Source organism: Armigeres subalbatus, chromosome 2 (genome assembly GCF_024139115.2).
Source record: "Armigeres subalbatus isolate Guangzhou_Male chromosome 2, GZ_Asu_2, whole genome shotgun sequence".
Classification (NCBI taxonomy): Eukaryota; Metazoa; Arthropoda; class Insecta; order Diptera; family Culicidae; genus Armigeres; species Armigeres subalbatus.
The window spans coordinates 92,455,405-92,482,457 of NC_085140.1; the positions used below are offsets into that span (position 1 = coordinate 92,455,405).

At 39.4% G+C, this 27,053-nt stretch overlaps 1 protein-coding gene across 1 annotated transcript in view; it reads left to right on the top strand.

Annotated features, from left to right (window-relative positions):
• The first annotated feature begins 485 nt into the window (after positions 1–485).
• Positions 486–27,053, top strand: part of LOC134209981 (uncharacterized) — a 209,805-nt gene continuing 183,237 nt past the window's right edge. The window contains exon 1 of the mRNA XM_062686000.1: positions 486–928. The gene's annotated coding sequence lies outside the window, so the exon portion shown is untranslated. The remainder of the gene's footprint in view (positions 929–27,053) is intronic.

Genomic DNA, 27,053 nt, shown 5'->3' on the forward strand with positions numbered 1-27,053 from the left:
TTTTGATCCTCTTTTCTACGTGTTCCTGATTTGAAAGATTTTGCTCGACGTCCCTCCACGGTGGTGTGCCACCCGGTGAAGTGGCTGTTACGATTGAGTTCATAAAACTTGGTAAATCGGGGGTTCGAGGAGTGTGGATTTTCGCGCGCACGACGGGAGAGACAAACTAGAACAGGTGCTTCGCCCAGCTAAAAGGAAGTTGAAAAGGGGAAACAGGAAAGGGAAACCCTGATTAAGGCCAACAGTTGCACTACTCGGAGAGTGAGGCAGTATTGAGCATCGGAATTGGGTGGGTGACTCGGTGGATGTTGTGTCTGGTCGTATAGGTATAATAGTTGGTTCGCATTATCAGCGCGGAAAACATGCATTGGAAAACAGACGAAAGAACGACGGCCGCGCGCCGGTAGCGTTTGGCAACAAATATCAGCCGATCCGTTCGCCCGCGTAGTCAGTTTGTGGGGAACCGTGGAAGCGATCGGAGCGATTTATTTTTCCATCTCGTCGGCGTGAGTTGGCGCGATTGGCGAACAAAATTGGCGCTGTGATGAGTGAGGAAGAAATTATGTGCAAACTGCGAAGGACTCTGTGGATTAGTTGAAGGCAGGAATTTCACCTTCAGGTGTTTTATGTGTTTTGTTTGAAATCGAATGCTAGAAGGGAAGTTGTGCGATATGGGAGCATATGTGTTGAAGGTGTAGTTAGCATAAGTGTAAAAGAGTGAAAGGCGAAATCACTGGAAGGCTTATCAAAGTTTTTTTTTTTAAGAAATTGCTGTCGAATGTACAAGCACACACAGAATTGTAACCTGTGTGAATTTCCGTTACTAAAAGGATGATTGTACCAAACCAGTCTTATAAATGTGATAGTGACACAAGTTCAATGATAATTGGTGCAATTAAGGACATTTCCATCGTATAGATCAGAATAAGTAAGTATCAATATGTTTCATCAATTCAAACTTATTGAGATTTCTGAACGCAATTGGAGCGCACTGTTTTTGATATGTGATCCATTTTATCACCATTGCCTTTGCGCTACGAAATTATTCATAGTTTTTCATATTCGTTGATGATTCTGGTCAGGATTTTTTTCAGAGAAGCTTCTTCTTCTTATTGGCATTATATCTCCCACTCGGACGTTGCCGCCTCGCAGCTTAGTGTTCATTCAGCACCTCCGCAGTTATTAACTACGAGATTTCTTAGCCAAGCTGCCATTTTTGCATTCGTATATCATGAGGCTAATATGGTGATACTTTTATGGGAAGTTGAGAAAATTTCCAACCCGAAAATATCCTAGATCGGACCAAACCTCTAAAAAACCTCGGTACCCGGTCCTAGGCTAAACTGACTGACTGACTGCTGTAAAAATCGAGTTTGGGATTTAAATGCGAACTGGTGAACAATGGTAGTGAGAGGAACACACGGAAGTTCTTATTACTGAACAAAATCTCTAGCTTGAAATGGTCTTATAGACAGAGCTAAATCCCGGGTTTGAAGCTTTACTAGTGATATTCTAGAAGCAAGACAAGGATGTGGCTGGCTCCGATGCATGGCCAAATAACAAAATTACTGTTCAGTTTACTCAAGAAAGGATTTTTTTTTTTTTTTAACTAATTTTATTTGCTAATTATCTAATACATGCATTCATCTCGTAGACTAGGTGTTCCGTGTTTTCTTAACACTATCATCCTTATTTGCTATGTTACATTTTTAGTTATTATTAATACATTTCAATTGCCTCTGGCAGTTAGAATATTTCCTCTGGTTGAATTGAACCATGTAGGAATTACAATGTCAAGGATTGATTTCCAATTGATAAGGGTCGTGCCTTCAATGAGATTGCTCTCTGGGAAGGGTCCAAACAGCGGGACCTTCTCATGATGCTCTGAAGAATACAAAACAAGAACTGTATTGAATCCGATACTGCATTAGTGCTGTCCAATGAGAGCTTGAAGTAGCTCGAAGTTTCTCCCTGTCCTGCTCATGCCCATTTGTTGACAAAAAAGAACGAGCAGGACGGGAACAACTTCGAGCTACTTCGAGCGGCTCATTGGACAGCACTATTGCTTCTGAATAGTAATGGAGTGATTAATTATTTTGATTAATTATTTTAGAGCGTCTTAAGGGAAAAGCTACAAGGTTAAAAGACTATTATTCTTCCATTTACTTCCACTATTCACTTTTTATGTAACAACATAAAAATATGATACATAAAAAGTGAATAGTGGAAGTAAATGGAAGAATAATAGTCTTTTAACCTAGTAATGGAGTAATTCGATAGGGTGGGTGTACCAACTGTCGCCATACATTAGAACAACTATTTTAAAAAAATAAGTAAAAAGCATGTGGGTGGACTTTATATATCAAGCGAAAGGTTTTACTTTCTGCTCCTTAGAGCAGCTGTGAAAACCTCAATAAAATTTGTCATTATCATCAAAATTGATTAATCCATAATAGGAACGCATGCACCAGTTGTGGCAATATTCTTAATTTTGGTTCCTTATTTGAGAAATCCCATTGTTTCCTTATGGGACTAGCCAAATTGGGACTACTAGTGCGACAACTGGTGCAAAGGACGTCAAAAATTAGGCAAAATCAAATCTTACAATTATGCTTTGCTTGTTATGGAGGAAATAAAAGGTGTTATTGCATCAAATGAATATATCGATATGAACTTGGTTTGCGGTGATTTGATTGGCTATTTGGCATATAAAGCACTAGTGCGACAACTGGTGCTATAGCCACAACTGGAACATCTAGCCTATGCACTTATACACTAATGAAACGGGTAACGCTGCAATAGATCTAAACAACTGGTCGCAGTGGCAGGAGCAGTGGTCAAACCTAATGCAGTATCGAATGCTGGTGAATAAATAGGAACAGCAGTTGGAGAGGAAACAAAATGATATTTCACAACGCCATTCCACGAAAGGCTAACAAAAGAAATTTATATCGTGTATACAGGCTACCACGAAACCTACAGCCTTTTCCGGATCACAGCCGAATGTTACCTTCGCTTAATGTTCTTCCAACATACTATTATCGTATCCAGCCTACCGTAGTGTGCCGTGTTGAATATCTGGTAAAACTCGTGATTCAATCATCGCCGCCAGATGCCATTCTCCTGTTCCCAACCGAGTATGACCCGCAGCATCCTTCGATCAAATATTCTGGAAGCTCTTCTGTCAGGATCCGACCATGTACACTGGGGTCCTTTTTTATGCGAATTTTGGGATTTACGCGTTTTGCCTTTGTTGTATACTAAGTACACGGATACAAATTTCATCCATTTGCTCCAAAAATATACATGTTTATTTCCAAAATGGTAATATGTTTGAATCAAACATATTTATTCTTAAAACAAATTAAATCTCTGTTTGTTTTATTCATACACTAGTGGGCAGCCCCTTGCTCGCTCTTGCAAAAGTAAATAAAAACTCGAGTTCGGGTCGGATCCGATCGGAAGTCAGCAGAGGAGTAGAAGCATATGTTTTCTTGCTTCCAAATTGATGATAAGGATGTTTTTCAGGTACAGAAAGGTAAGTACAGTAATACCTCGATAAAACGTAACCTCGATATAACGTAATTTTTGCCTCGATATAACGTAACTTTTTTTTTTGCTCCCATTTTTAACAGTTTACATTATAAACGTGATTCATTGAGTATAAAAATATGTTTTCAATTCTAGGCCACTATAGGACCATCCTCAACAGACATAGGGTGGAGGGAAGAATCTAAGATTTTGAGACGTGACGTTACATTCCAAATGTTCACGTTCCGACATATCCTCTCTATGAGGCTGTCTGGGTTCATTCATTTTCATTCATTTAGTTTACATCTTAACAGAAAACACTTAATCAGCAATTTGACGCTTCAATACACGGTTCGAGGCCGCATATCTCCAGCCTCGAATGCACCCCTCGCTCGCTAAGTCGTTCTGTACCTGGTCAGTAGGGTGGTTCAAAAAATCGATTTAGCTCCACAGTGCTCATCTGATTCTTTACCATGTTCTGAGTGTCCTCTGAAAACTTGAGCTCATTTGGATTAAAACTGATTTAGCACAAGCCGTTTCAAGTTTGCATGCAAATTAGTATGGGGAAATTTATTTTTTCATTATACTGTTAATGACGTTTCCCCATTAAGCGCAGGTTAAAAGAAAACCTACATAGCTAAAAAGAATACTCAACAGCTTTCACCCAACGAAAACCGCATGTTGATTAATCGCCCCAATGATTAATAATCGATTTTAGGACAGGTTGCGAATCTTTAGTCATGATCGTTAAACTTTTCTGAGGGCATCACTGAAATGTGCAGTGCAACATAGTAGCCTTAATTTGTGTGTGCTATCTTTAGCGCCACGAGCAGCAATGTTGCCTGTTGATGAGTTACGCAATTAGCTCCAGAAAACCACGGTATAGATTAAATTCGATTTCTAATTATTGGAACGATTAATTAAGATGCGGTTTTCACTGAGTGAAAGCTGTTGAGTTTTTCTTTTAGCTATGTAGGTTTTCTTTTAACCTGCGCTTGATGGGGAAGCGTCATTAACAGTATAATGAAAAAATAAATTTCCTCATACTAATTTGCATGCAAACTTGAAACGGCTTGTGCTAAATCAGTTTTAATCCAAATGAGCTCAACTTTTCAGAGGACACTCAGCACATGGTAAAGAATCAGATGAGCAGTGTGGAGCAAAATCGATTTTTTGAAACACCCTACTGGTCAGCCCACCTCGCTTGCTGTGCTCGCAACGACTGCTTGTACTTGCCGGATCTGGGGCGAACACCATCTTTGCAGGGTTGCTATCAGGCATTCTTGCAATATGTCCTGCCTATCGTACTCTTCCGGCTTTAGCTACCTTCTGAATACTAGATTCGTCGTAGAGCTGGGCATACTCATGGTTCATCCTTCCCCGCCATACACCGTCTTCTTGCACACCGCCAAAGATGGTCCTAAGCAGCTGTCTCTTGAATACTCCGAGTGCTTACAATTCTTCCTCGAGCATGGTCCAAGTTTCATGTCCGTAAAGGGCTACCGGTCTTATGAGCGTTTTGTACATGATACATTTGGTGCGGGTGTGAATTTTTTTTGACCGCAGTTTCTTCTAGAGTTTGTAGTAGGCCCTACATCCACAGACGATGCGCCTTTGTATTTCACTACCAACATTATTTTCAGCCGTTAGCAAGGATCCAAGGTAGACGAATTCATCGACCACCTCGAAAGTGTCCCCGTCTATCGTAACATTTCTTCCCAGGCGGACCCTGTCGCGGTCAGTTTCGCCCATTCACCACCAGAGCAACTATTGTTACTTCACGTTTCAGGGCGTGTACAGTTCTGCCACCTTTGCAATTTATCGGCCGATAGTGTCCATGTCATCCGCGAAACAAATAAATTAATTGGATCTTTTGAAAATCGTACCCCGGCTGTTACACCCGGCTCTCCGCATGTCACCTTCTAGTGTAATGTTGATCCACAGGCACGAAAGTCCATCACCTTGCCTGGAGTTTTCGCCCGAAATCTTCCCACAGCTTTGCCCCCCATTCACCATTGTTTTAATTGGTCTGGTAAGCTTCCCAGAGAAGATGTTCTCGTCCATAATATTTCATAGCTCTACGCAGGCTATACTGTCGTATGTTGCCTTATAATCGATATACAGATGGTGCGTTGGGACCTAGTATTCACGGCGTTTTTGGAAGATTTTCCATAAAGTAAAGATCTGATCCGTTGTCGTTTGGCCATCAACGGAGCCAGCTTGATCCATCCGGACCCATCTCGATGACCTCAGCTCCGATACCATCCTTACCAGCTGGTTTATTGGCTTTTAGGTGTTGGAGGGCATCCCTAACTTCCCTCAAGGCTGGCTGGCCTCCATCGTCCGTGGAGTCATCTCCTCCGCTGCCTTGACTTTCAGTGCCTGTACTCTCAGGACCATTCAATTGTTCCTCGTAGTACTGCTTCCATTTTTCGATCACCACACGTTCGTCCGTCAAGATGCTTCCATCCTTATCCCTGTATCCCTCGACTCGCGGCACGACGCCTTTGCGGGATGCGTTGAGCTTCTGATAGAGCCTGCGTGTTTCTTGAGGACGGCACAACTTTTTCATCTCCTCGCACTCGGCTTCTTCCAGGCTGCTTTAACCGTATTCCAGCAGGCCTCAAGAGGGGCCCCATAGAGGTCACCCTCTCCAGCAACTCTGCCTCGAGATACTGTACGTATGCAGTGGTGACATCAGGTTCCTTTAGTCGCTCTAGGTCGTATCGCGGCGGTCATCGGTACCAAATATTGTTGATGACGGATAGGTTTAGGGGCAGTTAAACCATCACCCGATAATGATCAGAGTCGATGTAGGCGCCACGATATGTCCTAACGTCGATAATGTCGGAGAAGTGCCATCCATCAATCAGTACGATTGATTTGTGATTCTGTCTGCTGTGGTGATATCCAGGTGTACCGATATGGAAGGCTGTGTTGACCGTTTTTGTTCGTCAGCTGGTGGGCACTGAACTTTCCAAAAGTCGGTCTAAACTTATCCTCTTGGTCAACCTGAGCGTTCAAATCTCCTATGATGATTTTGACGTCGTTGCTTGGGCAACTGTCGTACTCACGTTCCAGCTGCGTGTAGAATGCGTCCTTATCATCATCAGTTCCTCCGGGATCCTCAACCTGCGCATTCTCCCACGAATCAGCCATCACCCGATTACGCGCCTTTGCATATCGGTCATCACTACTCAAGCTGTTCAAAGCTCGTGTGTGTTGCCGCTTCTCTGATAGATGGTATGATTGCCTCTAAACGCACCATTGATCTCTTCCAACAAACCTCCTAAAGCGCTACGAATCCACGGTCCTTGAACACATCACCGAGTATGCGTGTGCTTCCGATGAAGTTGAGAAATTTTCAGTTCCACGAATTTCCCTAGGTGGGCACCACCGAATTTCAGTAAACATGATTTTTGCTGAGATCTCATTAAAAGTGCCGGTTGCTGAGATAATGTAAATTTTTTGCTGAGAATCAGTACTAAACGAAATTTCCTGCCGAAGTTCAGTTCTGAAATGACTTATGAGCATAGCAGACCACAGACCACAGACAGACCACAAGTGGTTGGTGTATGATCACGTAACATACCATTAATCCTACCTTCAACTTGGTCTTATCAAGCAACTTCTTGGCTGCCGCCAGACGTACCTGGCGGGCACACATATAGGCTCATCACCTGCGTGCCCGCATAGCTCTTTCGTAAACGAATAGGATCTCAACTCTCCACTGATCTTTCAATGTATCAACCAGCTCACCGGCTTTAGACATTTCATCCAAACCCTTACATTGGATGACTTCGACTGGGCTCCGACATGAATCCCATCTACAGTCAAGTTTTTGTACGCCGAGCTCTTCTGTGCAGGATTCCAAAAATCATCTCGCCCTTCTGCATCCTATGTATGCAGTTGACATCTTCTACTTGACCATAGAGTATTTGCTCTCCTCTCATGGCCTTTGGGACATCCGTGTAGCTCCGTCATAACATCATACTTCTACAAGCACCTCTTTTTTTGCCGCAGCTACCTCCTCTGCCGTTTGTTTTACGACTCACTTCGTTTTCATTTTCGGCTTTTTAGGGATGGCAATTTTCCACCACGGACGGTTGTCCTACCGATGAAATTCAGCCGGTGGGAGTACTACACTTAACGTTTTGGGGCGGCATCCTGCACAATCTTACTCACTTTAAGAGTCGCACCACCAACTTCTTCTAATCAGTAAGGAGGCGTTTCTCACGTTTCGCCTCCCTACTAGATATTATTTTCATTACCACGTCACCTTTTGGGTGCTCTACATGGTTGGTCAGCACGTTTTTAGAGATTGATCAGAGTGGCTTCGTCTATTTTCGAGTTCGTGGGACCTCCTCTAACCAATCTACCATAGACCATCATCATAGAAGATCTTTTGGTCTCCAAAGCGTGGGAGGTAGTTCCAGCAGACTCGATTCGCAAATCTTACAATATTCTTTACAATGCTCCATAAAGTCGAGAATAAGGATGATGTACCACTGTCAGTCTTAAGAGGCACACTGAGAAGCATTCATGAGAAGGTAGCATACCGACACTATGCCGGTGACAACACAAGGCAGTCAATGTCAACGCAAGAAGAAGCATGTCATGTCATAATCTGCGAGTTTTGGAAATGATAACGAATATGTAAACGAGTTGGAACAAGCAGCCCTCAATGGGTTCATTATGGTAATCAGATACTCGAAATAGAACAATTGGCCACTGACTAATCAGTTCTCGCTGCGTCAGATGCTTACTAATATCATGGATATTGTAATTAAAAAAAACACTAAAAAGGCTTCAGTGCAGAAATGTTGTTTTGCTATTTCGAACTGGTTTGAGAATTGTTATGAACTTGAGTTCTACTTTCATGAATAAAGAATGGTAATCTAGAATAATATTAAATTTATTTAGGTTTATTCTTATTTATAAATTATTAAACGAATGCTGATTGAAGTAATATTCTAAGATAAAAAGTAAAAATGAAAACAGAAATGATAAAAATAGATAAGCAAATAAGAAACAAAAAACAAAAAAAAAATATCAAAAAAAAAGTTAAATAAGAAAAGTTGGAACACCCTGGTGGATGAATAACATTGATTTTAGATTAAGGTGATTATACCATTATACAATCAAGCCATGTGGTGAATTTTAAATGAATTATTGGCAGTGGCTGATTTTCTACTCGCCGCAGTCACATCCAGGCGCTATAGTATATGCAAAAAATAGCCAGCAAGAGTTAACCGCCAGAAATTTGTATGGCGAAAGACATCTAACGCTGGTTTTCTCAAAATTAGGAACTTTTCATGAAAAACTATTTGGTACCGGTTATGAGGGATGGTGTCCGCTACTACGCATACCAAATATTTTTTCGATTAAAGTGCTTAATTTTGAGAAATCGAACCTTAGATGCCTTTCGCCATACTGACTTCAGAAAGTTAACTCCTAGTGTGCCGCTGTAAGCACGCTCAAAGCAAACGATTCATTCACCACACGGTTTTCTACTTCTATTATCAAAAGTTCATATCTAGCGTAATAATTTTCGTACAATGCTGAAATTAAAATCGATTGTTAGCATAAGTATTAGACCTCTTCATGTTTTTCAAAAAGTATCAAAAATTCAACTGGTCAGCCCAGAATCACAATTCTTATGCTAAAATAAGTCTCCTGTCAAATTTTCAGCTAATTCGGATAAAATTTTGAGGTGGCTTAAGTCGATTTAGTGTTTTTGGGCTATTTTCAATTTTGGAAAAAATCTAACAAGAGATATAAACGTCGAAAACTATCGCAACAACTTCTATACGGAAGCTTTTGGTGTGCTCTACAAGTCTTGTGAACATTGCGATTCGTTCCGTTCACGTTTTGTCCATGTTAAAGTGATTTTTCAAGCTTTTAAGTGCATAAAAATACTGTTTCCCCCACAAGTCGTTGTTCTACAAAATTCTTGAGTTTATGACAAATAATTGTTAATTTATTATATTATTATTCCTCTTTTTCCCTGAAAATTTGAGTAATATAATTGCCCAAATTCTAATCCAAATCTTATCTAAATCAATTCGAGTTTCAAATAATTTCCAATCAATTCAAAGTAATATAATGATGGGATATGAAACAATTCATAAGCTTCGTGAATGTTGGAATCTCATCCAACGGGTAATCCCGCTACGACTACTAAGCCAGTAAACTCCAAAATAAACTTCGAGATAATATATTAAGCCTTCCAAAAAACTTTGTAGCATACGAACGATAGATCTCCAAATCTCTCCGAATTCGTTAGAACTAGCTAAACTGGTAGTCTCATGTACACTAAAGTCACCAAGTTGTACATTTCAAACAAAATTAATGCTTCCATGACCCACCTTTGAATTTTCTAGATTTTCAACCCTTTTCTCGGCAGTCTCCTAGACGCGCCTTGTAGTATTGCAAACCACAAACCATTTTCCAGCGATCTCCCGCGCTTTGTGATTTTCTATCACAATCCATTTTACAGCGGTCTGCCAGACGCGCTTTGTGATATTCTAAACCACAATCCATTTTCCAGCGGTCTTCCAGACACGCTCTGTGATTTTCTAAACCACAATCCATTTTCCAGCGGTCTTCCAGACGCGCTTTGTGATTTTCCAAACCACAATCCATTTTCCAGCGGTTTTCCAGACACACTTTGTGATTTTCTAAACCACAATCCATTTTCCAGCGGTCTTCTAGACGCGCTTTGTTATTTTCCAGACCACAATCCATTTTCCAGCGGTCTTCCAGACACGCTTTGTGATTTTCCAAACCACAATCCATTTTCCAGCGGTCTTCCAGACGCGCTTTGTGATTTTCCAAACCACAATCCATTTTCCAGCGGTCGTCCAGACACGCTTTGTGATTGTACAAATCACAATCCATTTTGCAGCGCTCTTCCAGACGCGCTTTGTAGCAATACAAACCCATTGTATTGTGTTTTTTTTTTTAAATCATCAAATATTTCAACACATTATCACATAAACAAATTGAATTCAACTCACCTTTTGAAATAAGCGTCAGGGTCCAACAAATAACCTGGCAGGATCGCCAAAATGTGTGGCCCCAAATGGCCGGAGCGAACTGTTATGACAGCAGCTCTCCGTGGGTGCGTGTGCACGCCACGCAGGTCTGACCAGAAGAGGGCGAGTCATGGCTTGCTGCGCACTGATCGACACGCTGAGGTGTTAATGTATAATCGCACGCTGATGGTGACTTACTCAAACCCCACACTTGTGACAAAACTTTTTAAGGCAATTTCATTTCATACGTTTTATTGAATAAATGAACAATTGTGCAAGCATTTGCATGGAACTTGTATTATGGTAAACCTGAACCTAATTCCATATTAAGAAGTGCATGGTCATGGTTAACATGTCGAATACTGCAGTCAAGAAATCTTTAGAATCATGATTTCAAACAGCAGGTTCTCTAGAGACAAGCTTGGTTGTAACCATTTTGCTGTTTGAAACTTCGTCAATTTAAACAGTAGATGCTGAATAAAATGATAAAATGTCGATTATAATAGTTATTGGAAAACACTTGGGTTTTTTTTCGCATGGTGTGGTCACAGAGAAACAGACGTCTCACTTAGAACAAAATGCAATCAAAATCATCGTCACGAAAACAGTACCGCCCAATTCTAAATGCACTGTAGGTGGACAAGCGGCAACTAGGTGGCGGTAGTGAGCAAACGTCAAACACAAGTAAAACCGATGGAAGCGCCATCGGTGGCCGATCGACCACCTACAAAAAAAATGAATCCACCGTTAAAAAGATGAACGATGGAACATGTGTAGAGTGAGACGTCTGTTTCTCTGTGGTGTGGTTTTAGTCCATTAGGACCTATAGCGTTAATGAAAAAAATAGTTCTAGACTAACATTTGAAAAGAGCGTATCAGCCAAAAATTATTCCTTCTGATTCTTCGTTTACATATATAGCTATATATGTAGGCGAGGAATCAAAAGGAATGAATTTGGCTGTTACGCCCTTTTCAAATGTTGGTCTAGAGTTAACTCCACGAATAAATTCACAAACAATCAAAGAAAATTCAGGTGTTATTTAATAAGCAGTGAAAGTTCAGGGTCACCGAGAAATTAATGAATTCCAACAGCTTTTTTTTTTTTAATTCTTTATTAAAGTGTTTTTTTGATTTTAAAATTAAGTTCAACACTAAATTCCAACAGCGTAAAAATCCTGAGTTGAACGGAGATAAACCTTTTGTCGTCAAAAAAACAACAAAATATTAGGGGTGTGATGTCATATCTCGCTCATCTAAAGATTCAACTATCTATAATATCGATCTTATTGAGCATAGTAGCATGGCATCAAACTAATGTCAAGAAAGGCAGAAGTAAATCATAGCTTAATTGACCAGCAATCATGGGTATGCGTATTTTGCCATTTAAATAGGAAGTGAGTTTTGAAATTGAAATACCACCAATAAAAAACAAATCGCCACCCAGCAAACGTTTAGTTTCAGATCGGCTTGACCATTATTCTACTAGTAAATTCAGCGGTAAGGAATTCTAGGGCTTCTGGAGGTTCGTATAGAACTATTTACAGTGATAGTCTAGTGAATCGATCTGCTTTAATTTGAAAGTTTAATCAAAAAATAGCTACACGGATTTTGATCCTTTGATTCGAAATTTGTCCACGGTGGATGAATATCGATTCAAAAGGTGTTGATCATCCTTTCCGTAGTTTTTGATTGCGTAAAAGTGAAACACATAAAAATCCGGTGATCGAGTGGTAGCTATGTTGGCTTCTCATCTTAGTAGGCCTGGGGTCGTTCCCATCCGACAAAGCTGGCATTTTTTTAAAGAAAAATGTCTGAACACGTCTGCCTTCGGCTGAAAGCTGTAGGTCCTGATCAGTAGTATTTATGCGTACGATATTTATGATCAAATAAACCGACGAAAAAGTAAGTAGAAAAAGACACGTTGGTAAACAAAACAAAATGATTGCAAAAGAACGCGGAACTTTGAGAAAACACACAAAAAACTTTGATATCTCTAGAAACCGTATACAAATTTTTGAAACCAAATCAAGTTGATAAGTTGATTAATGTTCTTGTGTTTTTCCAATGAATGGAAAATCTGTATACATAAAAATGAATTTATGTCTGCCTGACCCTTATAGATTCGGAAACAACTAAAGCGATCCGCGAGAAAACTTGCATGCAGCGATTTGTGGGGCCGGGAATCTTAAGATGGTTTGAGACCCCTCTCCTCTTTGAGAAGGGGGCTTCCATACAAATGAAACACCAATTTCTTCATAACTCGAGAATTGATCAAGCAAATGGAGCAAAATCTGGCATGTGGAGGTTTTGGAAGGGAAGATATGTTTCTGTGGTGGCTCGAACCCCCTTCTCCTTCTGGAAAGGGGGGCTCACATACAAATGAAGCATAAGCTTCTGCATAAAGCGGAAACTAATCAGAGAATAAATCAATTTTAGGCGGGTCTGCTAGTAGTATACGATAAAGTTAACCTTTCAGTACCCAATTCGGTCATGCTATATTCGAATGTGAAAATTTTGCTCTTTAATAATAGCGAAGAGCACTTATTTAGCGGTTTCATTTACTCTAATGAAATTTACGTAGTATTTTTACGCTGTTTTGGTCATTTACTATTTTCTTGTGAAATCACATACGAATGTATGTTCGTGTTGAAGCCCTTAATTATTCAGTTTTCAGTATTTTTTATCAATACTACAGAAAATAATGATTTTTTTTTCTGTTTTTAGCTCTACACAACTACCATTATTAGTAGGGGCAGCAGGGACTATGTCCAAGGGCTTGACGACCCCTCCCCATGGGCACTGCGAGTTAGGGGGCCTGCCTAGGATGTGGTGGGGTTTGACAGTGGGCTCTGTTAAACCTCTACAAAAAGCTGCATGTGTCCATAAGCAGGCCCTATCAAACCCAGTCAACACATGAACGTATATGGTGTCGAGTAGGATGCTGAAGTGCAGGCGATAGAGGTACTTTTCCACACAACATGTATGTATATCGTCTCCAATTTAGCATCTTGTATTGCACCATGTGCGATTTTATGTAGACTGGGAAGCGACCGTGTGCCGCTCAAAGCGCACAAGCCCAACAAGAGTGCCAACCGGCACATCAGGATTAATACCAGTAAGATCCTGATTACGGTATACTGGTCATGGCAAGTGACACACACACGCGCGCGAAAGTAATGCAAAATAAACGACATGTAAAATGAACGTAAATTTACATTCGATTCTTACTTAACGTCAAATAGAGATAAAATAAGGGTTGCTGAATAACATTAGCTTTCCGATTACTATCAATTATTTTCAATTTAAATCCCGTTTCTTTTTTACTTTTCTTACGTTAATGAAATGATAACGCGGGCGCCTAATCCGAAATTCAAATGAACAATCGCTCACTTTGAGCGATTGATTGTTTATTCTCGCGAAGAATGAACAATTGAACAAATTAAGAAAATGCTAATACTGCTGTGTAGAAGTTTCATAGGTCACATCACTTTCCATGGTGAATCCCGATCTATGTTACTGATAACCCCACCCAACTAACACTACTTCCTTCCCGTGGTAAATGTGGAGATGCAGAGGTATTCTCGGTCTCTAGTAGCAACAATTACCACACACTCACATTCCTCTCCTTTCCCAACTGACTGTAAGGACTTGGCCGGCGCCGTTATTGATCAACATTTGCGAGCTGCTGAAACGTGCACTTCGAGAATATTTGGTAAATCCCAACCACTATTCACTTGGATCGTAGTGCAATTTGCACCAGTTCTGATCAATCACGGAGTAGCAACCATTGATATGTACAGTCAGTCTAAGCTAAGCTAAGCTAAGAAAATTTGAGTAATATAATTGCCCATGTGCGATTTACCGTTAAATTCTTAAAAATCAGAAGCTGAACATTTGTCATAAATTTGCACGCTGAGATTTCTTCAAGCAAGTTAAGCTTCGATTTCACTTGTAACTACGATGCACTCAATGTTAAAAGCATGCAGACATATGATGGAATTAACAAAATTTGGAAGTCGTTTGTTGTAAGCATCAAATATCATATGATTTAATTTATGTTTTGTTCGAACAACTTGCTTGAAGAAATCCTAACGTGCAAATTTATGACAAATGTTCAGCTTCTGATTTTTAAGAATTAAACGGTAAATCCTACATGGGCAACTATATAACTTAAATTTCCAGAGAAAAAAGAGGAATAATAATATAATAAATTAGCAATAATTTGTCATAAATTCAAGAATTTTGTAAAACAACAACTTTTGGGTGAAACAGTATTTTTATGCACTTAAAAGCTTGAAAATCACTTTAACATGGACAAAACGTGAACGGAACGAATCGCAATGTTCACAAAACTTGTAGAGCACACCCAAAGCTTTCGTATAGAGGTTGTTGCGATAGTTTTCGACGTTTATATCTCTTGTTAGATTTTTTTCCAAAATTGAAAATAGCCCAAAAACACTAAATTGATTTGAGCCACCTCGAAATTTTATCCGAATCAGCTGAAAATTTGACAGGAGACTTATTTTAGCATAAGAATTGTGATTCTGGGCTGACCGGTTGAATTTTTGATACTTTTTGAAAACATGAAGAGGTCTAATAAGTATGCAAACGATCTACGGATGTTTCATACCCATGGACGTTGTGGTTCTCTTAATTCGTGATCTTGAAAAATCACTAGGAAAAGCACGTGGTTTCCAAGATGGCCGATTTGCGGCTTTGTTGTATAACAACCTTAAAATACTTTTATAAAAAAAGATTTTAAAAAAAAATTTGCTTCGATATAACGTAACATCGATATAACGTAACGAAAATAAAAATTGAGTAACGTTATATCGAGGTATGACTGTAAATGAAATATGAACGTTTGGAATTGTGAAATCTGGTAGTCAAATGCTACTAGAATATGAAAGTTGGTAGAATTGATAAGACAATATTATCAGTGGTCGAACCAAAACAGTAATATCCGTGTTTGTTTCAAACACTTAGCTGGTTGAAACAACGTGAAACGCACATTTGATTCAAAAAAAGTTTTCGTTCGCTTCAAATGCAACAATATGTTGGATTCAAACATATTTATTTTTGATGCCAGAACAAACTGAATTTATGTTTGGATTTACCTAGAATATGTTTGTTTTAAACGTAGTTTTTCTGCGTGCACATGCTGAGGTAAGAGTGTCTTACCGTAGTATCTGTAGGCCCAGGCAGTTACCGAGAGTCCCACATTCCGGTACACTGCTGTAGCTTGTCAACTACTATGCGTGCGCTGGGTCAGTGTATAATGCATTACTCCTTGAAAAAACAAAAAAAATAAATTAATTCAAAAAAATAATAAGCTAGATGTGAGATGTGTGAAGTAAGAAGTTTGACAAAAGAAGTATTAGAAGAGAAGAAATAAGAAGAGAAGTTATAAGTAGAAGTGAGAAATATAAGTCTTAAAGTGAGAAGTAAAAAATAAGAAATACGCAGTAAGAAGTGAGAAACGAGAATTATAAAATAAGAAGTGAGAAATAAGAAGTGGTAAATGAGCATGAAAGACGTGGACAGGGAGAAATGGGATAAGATTTAGGTGTGAGTAGTTAGCAGAGAGAAGTGAGGAATGAGGAGTGAGTAAAAAGAAATAAGAAATGGAAAGTCAGACCGCATTGTGCTTTCGTGCTGCCCGGTTCTATTTTCTCTTTGCTGAAGGAAGTTTTTAATGCTACCCGAAGCTATTTTAATTTCAACAATGCTTGTCAGCGCTATTTGTACCTACTGATCCCGTTACGATCTTTACTTGGACCCGTGCTTTCGTTTTACGTTGGACCCGTTTGCGAAAGTAAAATTCCGACAAGCGGTGGTTATCCTGCAGGGACACCGTTCTGGAAAAAAAAACCTCTTATAAGGTCACGTCTTCACGCTCAGCTATGAGCATTAATTAAAACAATAGGAATGGAGAGTCTCTGAATTCCCCACTTCCTTCTAAGAAACAAGGTTTCAAGACCGTCCTGTCAAAGCGCGGTAATTTGATTTTGGCTAACTTTGGCCTAAATGTCGATCACCCATAGTAAAACTTGTCTAAAATCCCGAACACTGTTTCAAATTCAAAAAGCACCAAAATCCAGAAAATTCAACGTTATCTCATTGTTAGGCAACTATAATGACATTAAATCTGTACGCCTGCCGAGAAAATTCGCTTATTCATGCAATAATAACGAAATGTTTCAGATTCATGTGACGGGTGTTCGGAATATTAGTCTGTTTGGGGTTTGAGTCAAAACGGTACTTTTTATAACATGTAAATAGACATATGGTATGGGGCCATCCTTAGCCGTGCGGTAAGACGCGCGGCTACAAAGCAAGACCATACTGAGGGTGGCTGGGTTCGATTCCCGGTGCCGGTTGATTTGAAATTGTCTCGACATCCCTGGGCATACAAGTATCATCGTGTTAGCCTCATGATATACGAATGCAAAAATGGGTAACTTGGCTTTGAAACCTCGCATTAATAACTGTGGTAGTGCTTTGAACACTAAGCTGCAAGGCGGCTCTGTCCCAGTGTATGGATGTAATGCCAATAAGAAGAAGAAGAAGAAGACATATGGTTTAAGGTCATTTGGCCGAATGCCGAATAGTTCAAATTGTTTCCTTATTAAGTGAAGAGAAAATGGGGATTTTCGAAGTGAGTTGTCGAGAACCATTTTAACCGGGTTACTGTCCGACATTCTGGCTACGTACCCGACCCACCGCAGTCGTCCGATTTTCACGGTGTGAACGATGGATGGTTCTCCCAGCAGCTCATGCAACTCGTGGTTCATTCGCCTCCTCCACGTACCATCCGCCATCTGCACCCCACCATAGATGGTACGCAGCACTTTCCTTTCGAGAACTCCAAGTGCGCGTTGGTCCTCCACGAGCATCGTCCAGGTCTCGTGTCCGTAGAGGACTATCGGTCTAATAAGCGTTTTGTAGATTGTCAGTTTGGTACGGCGGCAAACTCTATTCCATCAGAGCGTCTTGCAAAGTCGTATGATTTCCAGCCACTATTCGTCTCCGAATTTCTCTGCTGGTATCATTTCCGGCAGTTACCAGTGAGCCCAAGTACACAAATTCTTCTACCACCTCGATTTCGTCACCACCGATGCAAACTCGCGGTGGGTGGCTCACTTTGTCTTCTCTTGAACCTCTTCCCATCCTGTACCTCGTCTTCAACGTGTTGATGGCTAGGCCGGTCCGCTTAGCTTCCCTCTCCAGTCGGATGTCGGCTTCATCCATCTTCTTAAAGTTGCGTGCCCTAATGTCTATGTCGTCGGCGAAGCCAAATAGCTGGACGGACTTATTGAAAATTGTACCACTCGTGTTAATCCCTACTCTTCGTATTGTCCCTTCCGAAGCGATGTTGAATAGCAGACACGAAAGACCATCACATTTCTATAACCCTCTATGCGCTTCGAAGGGACTCGAGAATGCCCCTGAAACTCGACCTACGCACATCATCCGATCCATCGTCGCCTTGTTCAACCGTGTCAGTTTATCCGGAAATCCGTGTTCGTGCATTAGCTGCCATAGCTGGTCACGATCGATTGTATTATATGCGGTTTTCAAGTCGATGAATAGATGATGTGTGGGCACGTTGTATTCGCGGCATTTCTGAAGTACTTGACGAATGGCGATCACCTGGTCCGTGGTGTAGCGTTCGCCCATAAAACCCGCCTGGTACTGCCCCACGAACTCCCTTGCAATTGGTCCTAGTCGACGGCATAAAATTTTGTAGAGTACCTTGTAGGCGGCGTTCAGCCATGAGATTGCGCGGTAGTTTCTACAATCCAGCTTATCGCCCTTTTTGTAGATGGGACACGCAACACCTTCCATCCACTCCTGCGGCAAAACTTCATCCTCCAAAATCTTGGTAATTACCCAGTGCAGCGCTTTGGCCAGTGCCTCACAACCATGTTTGAACAGCTCTCCTGGTAGTTGGTCAACCCCAGGGGCTTTATTGTTTTTCAGCCGGCCGGAAGAAGGCTGGAGTGAGAATAAAGAAAGGAGAAAGAAGAAATGAGTAGGAGAAAAGAGAAGGGACAAAGGAATAACGGAAAATGAAGAAGAATGAAGGAATAAGGAAGTAGAAGGAGAAGAAGGATGAAAACGGGAGAAAGTAGAGGGGAAAAGAAGAGGAAATAAGGGAAAGGAGAAAGGAAGAAAGTGTAAGAAAAAAAGAATAAAGAAGAAGAAAGAGGGAAATAGGTGAAAGAAGAAAGAAGAAGAAAGAAAAAGAGCAAAAGGAGAATGAAGGAAAGTGGAAAGAATAAGGATAAATTTCACAACTTTCAATTCTCACATCTCACTTCTCACCAGTCACAACCCACTTTTCACTCCTCGGTTCTCAGTTCTCACCTCTCACTTCCCATTTATTATGCTAACTACTTACTTATCACCAGGGTTGTAAATATTCGGCAGCACTGGATGAAGGTGATGTTTTTTTATATCATTTTTTTATTTTCTTCCTGCTTTGAAATCAACCTCACATTCCCGGAGAGGCAGAAAAGTAAACAACAGAACTCACATCACCCACAGCGCCGCGAAGATGAAATTTACCACAGCAAAATGTACACATTCACCCAGCAAATTGAAAAAATTCACCACGCGTTTAAATGGGCCACTCACAGTCATACGGTAAAACGCGAACTGAGCAGCCTGTCAGAGCGATTTTTCGAGTGGCTGAATGCGAAATTGAATGGTCGGTGTTGGAAATGATTTTTCGGCTGCACCCAGTCGCACTCACCACGGCGGCGGTGAAGGCGACAGCAGATTATACTGAGATCCATGTTTTTCACTGCATTGACTGTGAAATATTTCTACCCTGCTTATCACTTAGCACTTTTCACTTCTCGTTTCTCAAATCTTATTTCTCACTTCTTACTTTTGACATCTCACTTATTACTTCTAACTTTCTTCTTCTTACTTTTCACTTCCTACTTTCACTTTTCATTTCTCACTCCTCGCTTCGAATTTCTCACTTCTCATTTATTTCCACTTCTCTCTTCTAGCTGCTCACTTCTCACTTCTCACTTGGGACTTCTTACTACTCACTTTTCACTTCTCAATTTTCAATTCTCAGGAATCATGAATCGATCGAATCATATATAAGTCGAGTTAGCGAAATGAAAATGCATTAGAAAATTACTTCGACTTAGAGAATATCGAGTAAGGTAAGTATAGACTTACGGAGGCAACGCAGTATGCTAGATTCATGAAACTTGAATTTCATCGAGTAAGGGAAAATATCGAGTTAGGGAGAGTTCACTGTAGTTAAAAAAAGAAATGGAAAGTGAAAAATGAATCCTCATTTTTTTCTTCTTCCACGACATTTTTTCATTCATCTTTATTCCATTTTATTTTCTTCTTTTTTCGTCTCCCTTCTTCTTTCTTTCTCCTCCTAGCTTTTTCTTCTCTCTCTTTCTATGCTTTTTTTCTTTATTTTAACACTTTTCTCCTTTCTTGTTTCTTCTTATTTTCCTTTTTTCTTCTTATTTCTTCTTTTTTTCTTTTTTCTTCTTTCTTCTTCTTTATTTCTTCTTTATTATTCGTTCCTTATTTCTTCTTCATTCTACCTTCTTCCTTTATTCCTCCTCGCTTGTTTCTTCATCGTCCATCCATCCATCACTTTTCTCCTTTCTTGTTTCTTCTTATTTTCCTTTTTTCTTCTTATTCCTTCTTTTTTTCTTCCTTCTTCTTCCTTATTTCTTCTTCATTCTACCTTCTTCCTTTTTTTCTCCTCGCTTGTTTCTTCATCGTCCATCCTTCATTATTCTTTCTTCTTCTTTCTTCCTTCTACTTTCTTTCTTCTTCCATCTTCCTCTTCCTTTTTCGTTTCTCCTCCTTCCTTCCTTCATTCACTCATCCTTCCTTCTCTTGCTTCGTGAATTGGGAATTAACATACGTTAAGCCTTTTATTCCTCCAAAACTTTGAAAATGGTTGACCTATTGATACTAATCATTGCTTTCAGTAGGTCACTGCAAATAAAGAGTTGCATAAAAGACATGTGCAATAAATTAGATTTTCCTTCCAATCTGCAGGTAACTGCAATAAGCAAAAAAGAATGATTACCATTGATCACGGATGTACCACCTAAGTACAAGCTACGCCTTCAAACGATAGCGTGCCTGAGTTTGCCGAAAATTTCACCCTCAAAAACTAATCGAATTCTGCTTATACTCACATTGCATGTGCAGCACAATCAAGCAGCTACAAAACAATTCTTAAAATTCGTTTACCCTTTCCTGGAACGAACCCATCCATCCCTGGCTGGTGTCCACAAATGCTCATTCATATTGAACCTTTCTTCGATGGAACTTTTTCCAACCCATCCACTGCCTTAAAACTACCTCTTGGGGAAAACTGTTTGCACACTTCGGTGTCTGAGTCTGGTGCCATCGTGAAAGGTGTGCTCGTTTCGTTTTTCCACTTTGGTATTATCCACCGTTGTTTTCCATAGCGTGGCTGCTAGGCCCATCACGATAGTGTTGAAATTTATGTTCCCTCGAAAAGTGTTGCATGATGATGCCATTTCGTCCTTCGGATTTGTACATACCCCAATAAAACGGAACTGCTCAGGAGTGACCTTCTTCACGGTTATAATGAACGTGGGACTGTGGGAGGGCTACAAGAGTTTACTATTTTGCCGGTCGTTTGCCACCACCACCACTGTTTTAAAGTATGTACATTTCGTGAATTATTTTCTATCTTTTGGAAGTATCAGTTTCATTTGTTTACCGAAGAAGTGCGTCATGGCTTCGGGCTAGGCTGCAGTGTGGAACAACTTTAGCTAATTGTTTTTCCAACTATGTTTTTTGGTGACGTTTCATATCGCCAACATTCCGAGAAATGCTATTCCCGTCTATTCCAATATATTGAGTCTATAAATAGGCACGGCTAACCTTCACCGCGAAATATATCTTGCTCTGCCTTCTACAGTAAAACAGCGGAGAATCTCCACCATGTTTCACATCGACTCAGGAGGAAAATGTCAACTCGTCGCGCGTCCTGAACTAACCATCCACTCCCACATCTGCATTATGCGTTGTGCACATGGGAGCGTCGGTATCAGGGTGACTAACAAATGCGCCGCATTTTTTTATCAATTGGATACTGGAATTAAAGCAGCAAAAGAAAATGACTTTTTCGGGAATCTTTTTCTTATCGGATTTTTAGTGTAGCGAGTAGGGTTAGAACTAGATTAATGAGTAAACTATTCATATAGTGCATAATTGAGTTATGGTAATTCGATGATTCAGATCCAGAGACCGATTTTAACGAGTTTTATCATTTCACGAACTAAAGAAGCTGCTAAATATTTTCTTTGATTCGACTGCAATACTGAAATTGTTGGACCACCCAGAAATGAGATAATCATAGATCCTAATATTGCCTTATTTTTCTGTATAATATTTTCTTCAGCGTTTAGGGCAACCATTCATACTGTCACCCTAATATTTATATGAGATGTGAGTTGTGTGTAAACAAAAGCGATACAAATCTGTGAGTGAAAAGTGTAGCGCAAAAATCGCAGGAAGCTGGCTTCATTCTTGTCACGCGCAGGATGTGTTAGAACATGTACAAGACATGTCTGTATTTATACAGACATTTAGACTTGTATACAGACATCATACACTTGATTACAGACATTATACAGACTTTTTGATTGAAGTTGCTTTCTTTGCTGCTTTAATTCCAGTATCAATTGATAAAAAATGCGGCGCATTTGTTAGTCACCCTGATACCGACGCTCCCATGTGCGCATAATGCAGATGTGGGAGTGGATGGTTAGTTCAGGACGCGCGACGAGTTGACATTTTCCTCCTGAGTCGATGTGAAACATGGTGGAGATTCTCCGCTGTTTTACTGTAGAAGGCAGAGCAAGATATATTTCGCGGTGAAGGTTAGCCGTGCCTATTTATAGACTCAATATATTGGAATAGACGGGAATAGCATTTCTCGGAATGTTGGCGATATGAAACGTCACCAAAAAAACGTAGTTGGAAAAACAATTAGCTAAAGTTGTTCCACACTGCAGCCTAGCCCGAAGCCATGACGCACTTCTTCGGTAAACAAATGAAACTGATACTTCCAAATGATAGAAAATAATTCACGAAATGTACATACTTTACAACAGTACTACTTTGTATGCAAAGTGGTGGCAAACGACCGGCAAAATAGTAAACTCTTGTAGCCCTCCCACAGTCCCACGTTCATTATAACCGTGAAGAAGGTCACTCCTGAGCAGTTTATGGGGTATGTACAATCGAAGGACGAAATGGCATCATCATGCAACCTTTTCGAGGGAACATAAATTTCAACACTATCGTGATGGCCTAGCAATATAGAAAACAACGTGGATATACCAAAGTGGAAAAACGAACCGAGCACACCTTTCACGATGGCACCAGACTCAGACACCGAAGTGTAAAACAGTTTTCCCAAGAGGTAGTTTAAGGCGGTGGATGGGTTGGAAAAGTTCCATCGAAGAATGGTTCAATATGAATGAGCATTTGTGGACACCAGCCAGGGATGGATGGGTTCGTTCCAGGAAAGGGTAAACGAATTTTAAGAATTGTTTTGTAGCTGCTTGATTTTGCTGCACATGCAATGTGAGTATAAGCAGAATTCGATTAGTTTTGAGGTGAATTTTCAGCAAACTCAGACACGCTATCGTTTGAAGGCGACTTTTACTTAGGTGGTACATCCGTGATCAATGGTAATCATTATTTTTTGCATGCAGTTACCTGCAGATTGGAAAAAATCTAATTTATTCACATGTCTTTTATGCAACTCTTTATTTGCAGTGACCTACTGAAAGCAATGATTAGTATCAATAGGTCAACCATTTTCAAAGTTTTGAAGGAATAAAAGACTTTAATTTAATTCCCAATTCACGAAGCAATTTGTTCAGGTGAGACAGCACATCACCAAGAAGTGTAACAGGTAGAAGTGACTGAATGAATTAGATTAGACGAATTTTCATTAAGTCGGTTTACATATTTGGTTTGCTCACCCACACTAGAATGCATGCATAATGGAATTACTTCTCCGTTATGCGATGTCTATACACATGAATTTCATCGCTTATGAGTCGCGTGAACGCATTTTAAGTACAAGTCCAAGATTGCACGGTACTTCGACGATGTTTACGATGTTGAAGCAAGTCATTTAGCTTTTTATTGCGATGTGATCTGTGATAACAAAAGATATTTTAGTTACAAGATAAAGATTGTCGCTTCGGTTCCTTTTGTTAACTAAAATATCTTTTGTGATAACAAACTCTCATGATGATTCATTCCTATAAAAATAGATTCAATGTAGACACAAACACAAAACTAGTTTCCATTTCCTCATGTCTGGGAACCTAATGCAAGGGCTTGCGATATTGATTCAAGGGGACTCGAAGAGGCGCTGCACACCGTGATAGTTTTCCAATTTTTTTGTCTCGCTATAACTTATACTTCAACACTTCCCGAGCAGGAGTGACGATCGATAACAGAAATTGGTATGTTAGCCTTGCATAAGAGGTAAAAGACCAACTTATACGCAGAATATTTGAAGCATACTACTTAGGTATTTCAATACCAAACGAATAATATGGTTATGCATTTGGTATTGAAATTCAATTTAATAATAGAGTTTGTTAGCTTAAGTATTGTGCATATTAGTTTTTAATATTATTCCTTTGGTATTTTACCTCTTATGCAGGGCTAGTTCATAACGATTATGGTATCAATAACAGAATTAAGTATTATTGGCCAATTTCTCCTGCTCAGGCTAAGCTGCACCATGAGTCTTTGGGTCTGCCTCTTCTGTGATGTCCCGCTAGGTTCCAGTCTAATGCTTGTTGCAATTTGCGTCCTAAATTTCGTTTACGCTTTTATTGGCGTGGGTAAATGTTATGAATTCAAGGAGAAGTAGGTAGATGAAAACCTTCTATTCCTTGTATTGGCCGTGTATGCGATTTTTAATATTTTTGTAGATATGGTCACATCTTCAACAATTTTACAACAACAACAATCGAGGGTTGTTACGGAGGTCCTGAAATATTTTCCGCGCAAATCCGCGCCGACTAAAATCAAATCCGCGCCATTTCCGCGCGGCATGAAATCCATTCCGCGCCAAATCCACGCGAACCAGATCTTAATTCTAAGCAAATACACGTTAAATGTCAATTTTTGTATAACAATTTATTGAACGACTTACCTTCCAGTTTTTTTTTTACAATATTACTGATTTCAAATGTGATTTTAAACTGCAACTTATGTTTGTATCAAAATGCTAATAGGACTAATAAAACAGCAGTAAGTATTACAACCCTTCTAAATGGCCTTATTCACCACTAGAAGTACTGAATCTAAAGAACAAGAACTAAACAGTCCAAACAATTTGCATAAGCACCGCTTTTTGGATTAGATGATGGCTTTGGCATGTTTTGTTCCGTTATTGTCAGGGGTTTTCTTTTTGTTGATAGAACTTTATAAAATTCAGCACTAGGTACGTTGATATACAAATGAATGTTAAGGCCAGATTTGATCATACTTCATTAAAGATAAACGTGGCAAATATTAAAAAATCTGCCAAAACACAATTTATTTCAGAGATATTACTTAAGCTTGTTGCAGTTATTGATCACAAGACTAATTTGCGTAGATATTAAGGAATTAGTCAATGAAGCTCCGTTTTTTAAACAAAACTTCTGTAAAACAAATATTTGAATTCATATCAAGAAACAAATAATACAGAATCTAAAATAGTTGCTCAAACTCCGTTTATTTTTAAGTCAGAATCAAGCGTAAATTCCTTCAAAAATTCAGGAAGAATACTTCTAGAAAATTTAAGAGGAAATTTCTTTGGAAATACGGCAGAATAATTTGCGTAAACTCCAACAGAAATTAGTCCGTTATTTCTCCTTCAATTCTTGTAACAATTCTTTTCTAAAAGTTCATGCAAAAATTTGTTGACCATTCTTACTGGAATTTCATTTAAAACTCGAGAACCTGAAATTCATCTTTCGTGCCAGATTCATCCCAGAAATTTCTGCGGGTCATCCTACGGAAATTTTCATGAAATGTTTGCTGAAATCAACTGCCCTTGAAGCTGCTGAAGTGCAGAAGTCGCTCCACATTATCTGGGAATTCCTCCAGTATTCTTACAAAATTCCTCTGGAAATATTTTTTAATTCATTTGGGAATTTGGTTGAGTTCAATAAATTCTCCACAAATAACCTGCATAAAATCTTCAGAGCAGAAATCCTTCATGAATTCCTTCGAAATCCTTTAGAAATTCTTGCAGAAATTGATTAGTGACTTCCTGCGGAAAAAATCCCGGTTCTATTTTTGAGCACTTATTAAATAAATTTCTGTGATCATTGCTATAACTCTTTTGTAAATTCAAGGTGGAATTCTTTTCGATTTTCTATAGTCATTCCTCACCGCTCCAGGAAATTCCTTCAAAAATGTCTTTATATTTTTTTGGGTTTTAAATGCTGCAGAAATCCTCCTTACGCTGTGGAAATTTATTTGCAAGAAATTTATACAAGGATCATCATAGGGTCCTTGTGGAAACTTCTTTAGAATTGATCCCTGATTGATCCACCTAGCGGTGTTTGTGCCTTTCTCGTTCATCAGATATACTAAAAAAATGAGTGAGAATGTCTTAGGGTGTTTTTTTGTATATAAATCGTATTTTGACCATAACTTTTCATCCCATAGTCCGATCTGGCCAATTTTCAATAGAAAACAATGGAATAGGATTTCCGTCGAATGCAACTTATTGCAAACTGATCGGATCAAGATAAGTGCCTGAAAGATGATTGAGTTTTATTTTGCGCACATACATACACACAGACAGACATCATCTCAATTCAAGCTGAGTTGATTGGTACATAACACTATTGGTCACCGGAACTTCTATCACTAAATCGTCTTGGAAGTAAATATATAGCCTTTTTGTTACACCTTGGTGTACGAGAAAGGCAAAACCCGCCAGAAATAACTTTTGAGAATCATCTTCTAATTTTTGATCGACTTTCTGCAAAAGAACTTATTGAAATGAGGCATCTGCATTAAATCACAGAATATTTTTATGTTTTCAATTGTTGTATAAACCCTTATTCGTTTTAGATGAATGTTATAAAGGAAACATAAAATGTTCCAATATTATGAAAGAATTCATGACGACTGATATAATATATCATGCTGAGTGGTTCATCGTAAAAGAAACAACCAAGCAGAAACTGAAAAATATCTTGGAATTACAAAGAAATTGACAAGATGAAAATGGGTGTTCATGTCCTTCAATAGACATGATTTGTTCGTGTTTTAGAATAGATTAAAAATGCCAACAAGTGTCGTATCTCTCCTCAAAACATTTGTTTAAATAATGCTTGAGAGTGTAACGCATGCCATTAAATAAGGACTTGGACATATCCGAAAATAATGTTAATAACCTTGAAACGTATGTAAATT